Genomic DNA, 6795 nt, shown 5'->3' with positions numbered 1-6795 from the left:
AATTTGGATTCTCTCAGTTTCAGTGGTATATAATAATCCATATCTCTATTGAAAATATTGCCTCTAAGGTCAATTTGAAATTTCCAAGTCTGTGCCATGAACATACCATTAAACTAGGAAAATAAAATAGTATAGTTCGTGCCCTAATTCATTGTTATGGTGGAAAGACTTGTATGCTTATTTCCTATACAAGCAACACTTTCTTGACTGTAAGTCTTGAATCTCGACTGTAAGTATAAATGATGTTATTTCTACTTCCATGGCACAGATTGAAAAGGTATCTGCAAAAAAAATTTGCACCCTCCCTGTATGGATCCTATAAGGTATTGAAGAAAAATGGCATGGAAGAGCAAAGCAAGTTCTTTATGTGCTGCTCCAGTGCATTGATGTCCTTCCCAAATGGATCTTTAGCAACCTACAACACAAAGGGGATTGAAACAACATCATCAAATTAGGAATAAATAAAAATGCAAGGGAATGGCATAAATAACACAGTGAATGCTCCTATACTTTTTCATCATCTTAAGTCCTCCATTTTGGAAGTTCTATGTCTCTTACATATTTTGTTCTATGTAACTTTTAACCTTTGTGTCTTCTACATCTGCTATATAAGCTTTCATTGTCATAGTCTTTTATTAGATACTATGATCTTTATGTTTATTATTGTGAACTTCTTTCAATCATATTGCACTCTTACCTTTGAGTGACCCATTGTTCTTTTCATTTCATGAACTCTATCTAGTCATGGTTTAGATTTTTTATCACACATGGATAGAAAACTATCATTGATTTTCTATTTCATCATTATTAGGTAGAGTAGGTTGTGTAGTCAATAATGATTGGGTTTTTTTTTGTAGGGTGCAATTCAGTCTAATGATTCTAATGTTCAAGAGAAGCTTCTCGGATACCCAGTGGATGATTCTAAAATATTGGAGCTTGTTATTGGATAAATTCATGGAGTAGGTACAAACATTTTTCTTTTTCTTTTTTGGCATTTCCTAGCTCATGCTTTTGACTACTTGTTATGTAACTTCAATTAATGCAACACAAATCCTAATGCATGTTATAACTATTAGAAGAATTATATATCTAGTGGATTATTACTATGCATCTCATATATTATTCAGTATTACATTTTAAAAAATCATATTCTTTTAGGTTGTTCAAGATTTTTTTGTTTAGTTATATTTTAAAATGGAAATTTTGAGTTTTTTTAATATATTTTTTAAATATGAAATAGTCATTTCCTATATCTTGTACTAAACTTTTACCTTATCCCAAATTGTGCCCCAATCTCCAAAACTGAGAGAGCTTTTCATACCCAATCCCCTAGGTTCTCTACTAATTGAATGAAAGATGCTTCTACCCTTCAAACAATCGAATTAAACCCTTTGATTTATCAATAAGAGTGGCTCCCTGTTGAGGCCTATCTATTTCAAAGAGTAGTTGGGATTGCTAAGTAGTTGTAAGTTGTTACTGAATGGTGTGTTGGATACCATTGAATCATCTTTTGTCTGTACAAAGTTTTTTGTGTTTCATAGGTTTTCTAACTATTATCCATTAGGATAGTTATTAACCATAGCCACCATTCCATCATTTTAACTAAGTAAATTGATTAACTTAGCCCTAGCTTTATGTTTTGTGCCTATCATCTATAGTGTAACAACTAGAAACTTGCTAAAAGATCTTATTTTGGCACAAAAGGAAACTTGGTTTGAAACTTTGATGTATGCCTGTGCACTATTCCAAAGATCTTATTTTAGTACAAGAACAAGGAATGTTAGCATAAGTTGTAGAATCTGTGTCTACACATTTTAGTTTCATTTTATTGAATGTTTATAGATCCCTTCAACTAATCCATTTTGTACATATCTTGTAATCATTGCATTCCATGAGAAGACATCATGTAAGTTCTTATATTGAAAATTGTAACTCTTCCTGCTATTAAGTCCACAACATTCAAAATACAATCTCTATTGAAAAATTAGGTTCCTTTGGACTACATGGTTTTGTTAGATCTAGATACACTCATCTACTTAAGCAAGTTAAATGAAATCCTCCTAGAGATAACAAGACAACGACCCACCTTATTTTACTTTAGTTTCAAATAATTCCCACTGTGTATGATTTTAAGATGGCTCAAAGTTGCCAAAAGTGTTTAACTATAATCCTAGCATGGTGTTTGGATTTAGAACTCGACTGTGAGGCCTATAGGTTGAACCAATTCCACAATATTGGGATTTTCTCTTTGTTCCAGTGTATTCATGAGAACATACACTCCAATAATATTGTGATGTCTGAGATGGTGATGGAAAATATTAGGTGAAGCCTCATGGGTAAGGCTTTAGGTTACTCATGCAAGGCACAAACTGTGTCAAAGTTCATTCTCTGCCCCATTATAATTGGAAGGTGCTAGAATCTACTGGAAGAACCAAGAAATGATATTGCCAATTATGGTGATTCTTACATTATTAAGGGAAAACTTGATGCATGATTGAGAGTCTTTCAAGTAAGTTAACTCTTTTGAAAAATGAAAGGAAATTCTATTCCCAACCTACCCCCTGTTGACGCCTTTAACAAAGTTTAGTTACAAGTCACCTTAACTGATATTGGCTTCTGACCTACTACTTTGTGTCTTCTTGCAGTCATGTTATTCTACTGCTTTTAATGATGATTGCTGGTATGTATCTTCATTCCTTTGGTGGTTTTTCTTTTTTTGGATCCTTCATTGATATTTCCTCATTGCTCAAGAATTTTATCTACAAGAACATAATATAGGGAATTTTCAAAATAAAACTTCAAAACAATGTGAGGTGTTACTCTCTCATGCCTCTATTGATTTTGTTGAATATGTAAGCTTACAGCCTCTAAAAGTCTTCATGGACATCTTACATTATAATTTTGTTTCCCACATGTCTAAATATTGCACCAGTTTATATTCTTCTCAATTGTACTTTTAACATACTTAGGACAACTTGATTATTGTCAAGATGCATGACTATAGACAATAAATTTGAAGGAACCCTCTCTACATGTTTACAAGGGAATATTGTACTATTATGATTGATAAGAGAGTTTTGTCTTAGAGGTTCAAAAAAGGGATAAATGCCAAACTCGTATTCTAGGTCCCGACCTTGACATTTTTTTATATGCAATATCTACATTAAGGTTACATATATTTTTTGTGCCCTTTGTTAATAGCAACTACTCTTAATGTTGTCAAATTTATCAAAATGTTGACTTTGTTATTTGTGAGCCCCCATTGGTGTTTGTATAATTTAGGAAACTCCTATAAATTTCCTTTCAATGTTGGGTTTCTTGCAAACTCTCTATATGATCATTTAATTTAGAGAAGTGGATTTTATTTTATGTCTAAAAATAAGTAAAAAAAGGGACTCAAATTTATTCCTCATCTTCTAACAACTATAGATAGAGATTCAATCCATTTCTGGTAGCTAGAGGTGGAGGAGAATCATAGGGGAGAGAAATGGTTGGAGATTCTACCTCCATTCAATATAGGGGCCTCTGCATATTTGACTTTTCAAATCCTTGATACAATCGGCTAGGAACTGCAAAACACTCATTGGTGCTACCTTCTTATATAGATAGGGATGTCCTTATATATCTTAGTTGGCTCATATTACATACTAAAGATTGGTTGGAGATCTAGTTAGGTACTAGCAGTGAGAGGCTACCCATCCCATCCATTCCCATCTCCATCTTTCTAAGTGATAAACTCTATATTGATAAAGGATTAATGGATTGCCTACTATAATTCATGAAGAATTCATGTATTCCAGGTTCAATAAACTCCAAAGTGTGGAGGAAAGCATAGGATAGGAAAATATGACATGTTTAATAGTGGGCATAATGGGCACAAACAAGACCAATCCTATTTATTATTTATGATCATAGTATAGTGTTCCTATGCACATTATAGTAAGGTATAGTTAGTGTAAATATAAAATTCATATGGAGTGTAGATAGTAGTAATTTTTAGATTTTCCAATCCTATCTTATTCTACCAGATAAATATCCACCTCAAATTGAATTATTAGATTTGCAGCCACTTCTTGTATCTGCATTAAGAAATCCTTCATACAAAGCTTTGTATCAGTAGTTTAGGCACTTGAATCCTATTCAAACATAGGTATTTACAGTCCTATATAACTCAGATGTTAATGTTTTGGTTGCAACACCCACTGGAAGTGGTGAGACTATTTGTGTTGAGTTTACTTTGCTACGACTACATCAAAAAGGTGCAGACAATACATTTCAATCTATTTACATTACTCCTGTAGCTGCACTTGTAAAGGAAAAATATTATGAATGGGAGAAAAATTTTGGGAAAGGTCTGGGATGGAAAGTAGTTGAACTAACAGGTGAGACTACGACTGATTTGAAGCTACTTGAGAGAGGTCAGATTGTTACAAGTACACCTGAGAAATGGGATTCTCTGTCTCGCATATGGAAATAATGTATAAACTTCATTTAATTGGTGGAGAGGGTGGTCCCATATTGGAAGTAATTGTTTCTAGAATGAGGTGTATTTCAAGTCAATTTGAAAATCATGTTCGTATTGTTGCTCTTTCCACTTCACTTGCAAATGCTAAAGATCTTGGTGAGTGGATTAGAGCTACTGCACATGGCCTTTTTAATTTCCCCCCTAGTGTCCATCTTGTACCATTAGATATTCACATCCAGGGTGTTGATATAGCCAACTTACACATAAATAATTCAACATGTAAAAGGAGGCAAACCAACTCTAGTGTTCATGCCAACAAGAAAACATGCCTAGCTTATTGCCATTGATTTATTAACTTATTCAAATATAGATGGTAGGAAAAGATCCCAGTTTCTTCAATTTACTAAAGAAGATTTGAAACATTTCATTGCCAAAGTGAAAGAACCTACATTGAGCCATGCATTATCTAATTGAATTGGGTATTTACATGAAGGTCTCACTTTGGTAGAATAGGAACTTGTAGCCCAGTTGTTCAATGCAGGGGCAATTCAGGTGTATGTTGCAAGCAGTTCAATGAGTTGGGAATTGTCTTTTTCAGCTCATTTGGTTGTTGTCATAGGTACACAGTATTATGATGGATGGGAAAATGCTCACATACACTATCCTATAACTAATCTTCTCCAAATGATGGGGCATGCCAGTAGACCTCTGCTTGATAATGTTGGAAGTGTGTAATTTTATGTCATGCACCTCATAAAGAATATTATAAAAAATTCTTAAATGAGCCATTTCCTGTGGAGATTCATCTAGATCACTTTCTCCATGATCATATCAATGCTAAAGTTGCCATGGGTACTATTGAAAGTAAGCAGGATGTTGTAGACTATCTTACTTGGACATTCTTCTACCAAAGACTTACATAGAATCCAAATTACTATAATCTTCAAGGTGTTAGCCACAGGCATTTGTCAAACCACCTTTCTAAGCTTATAGAGAGTACGCTGAGTGATTTGGAATCAAGAAAATGTGTTTCCATAGAAGATGACATGTATCTTTCTCCTTTGAACCTGGGGATGATAGCATCTTACTACTATATTAGATATACCACCATTGAACTCTTCATCTCATCCTTGTCTACAAGGGCAAAGCTAAAAGGGCTTCTTGAAATTCTTGCTTCTACCTCAGAGTATTCATAGCTTCTTATACAGCTAGGAGAAGAAGCAACAATTAGAAAATTGATAAATCATCAAAAGTTTTCTATTGACAAACCAAAATATACTGATCCACATGTAAAGTAAAATGCATTGTTGCAAGCTCACATTTCATGGCATGTCATAGCTAGCAACCTAGCACTAGATCAGTGAGAAGTGCTTCTTTCTACTAACTGGCTTCTTCAGGCTATGGTAGATGTTATTTCTAGTAATGGTTGGTTGAATCCAACTCTTGCAGCAATGGAATTGAGCCAAATGGTTACACAAGGTCTTTGGGACCATGATTTTGTCCTATTACAACTTCCACATTTCACCGAGTAACTTGCTAAGAAGTTCCATGAAAATCTAGGGAAAAGCATTGAAACTATTTTTTATTTAGTGGAGATGGAGGATGATGAAAGGCATGAATTGTTACAGATGACAAATTCATAACTGTTAGACATTGCTCATTTTTGTAATTGATTCCCAAACATTAATCTAGTGTATGGCATAGTTGATAGTGATGATGTGAGGGCTGGAGAGAATGTAATAGTGCAGGTCACTCTAGAAAGAGATCTTGAAGGTAGATAGGAGTTGGGTCCAATTGATGCACCAAGGTATCCCAAAGCAAAGGAAGAAGGATAATGGCTAGTAATTAGGGATTTAAAAAGCAATCAGCTACTGGCCATTAAGAGGGTATCGCTCCAGAGGAAGACTAAAGTCAAGCTTGAGTTTACTGCACCTTCAGAGCTTGGAGAGAAGCATATATATTGTATTTCATGTGCAATTCATACCTTGGGTGTGATCAAGAGTACACTTTCACAATCAATTTGAATGAAGAAAAAGATGAAGAAAATGCAAAGGAATGAATGTTATTTACTGAGTACCATAGCTGTACAAATTTTGCATGAAGTTGATATGATCAATATATGATGATGGAGAAAGATTGTGTGGCAAAACTCTGCAACTCAAATATACAGGCTCATAGAATAAGCTTCATCTAGTAACTTGAATGCTTTTACCATGGGTTTCAGTGATACATGATTTTAGTTAAAAATTCATTAATAAATAGCTCTTGCCCTTGGTTTCACCAATCTATGATTTCAATACAACAAATCATTACTAATGCTAATATTAAGA

The 6795-nt window shown here is 34.0% G+C and overlaps 1 pseudogene; it reads left to right on the top strand.

Annotated features, from left to right (window-relative positions):
• Positions 1 to 259: 259 nt before the first annotated feature.
• LOC149578420 (DExH-box ATP-dependent RNA helicase DExH12 pseudogene) lies at positions 260 to 6524 on the top strand (annotated as a pseudogene).
• The last annotated feature ends 271 nt before the right edge of the window (positions 6525 to 6795 follow it).

Source organism: Cupressus sempervirens, chromosome 1 (genome assembly GCF_028749045.1).
Source record: "Cupressus sempervirens isolate cs-2001-9-10 chromosome 1, ASM2874904v1, whole genome shotgun sequence".
Classification (NCBI taxonomy): domain Eukaryota; kingdom Viridiplantae; phylum Streptophyta; class Pinopsida; order Cupressales; family Cupressaceae; genus Cupressus; species Cupressus sempervirens.
This window is presented reverse-complemented; position numbering and strand designations above follow the sequence as displayed.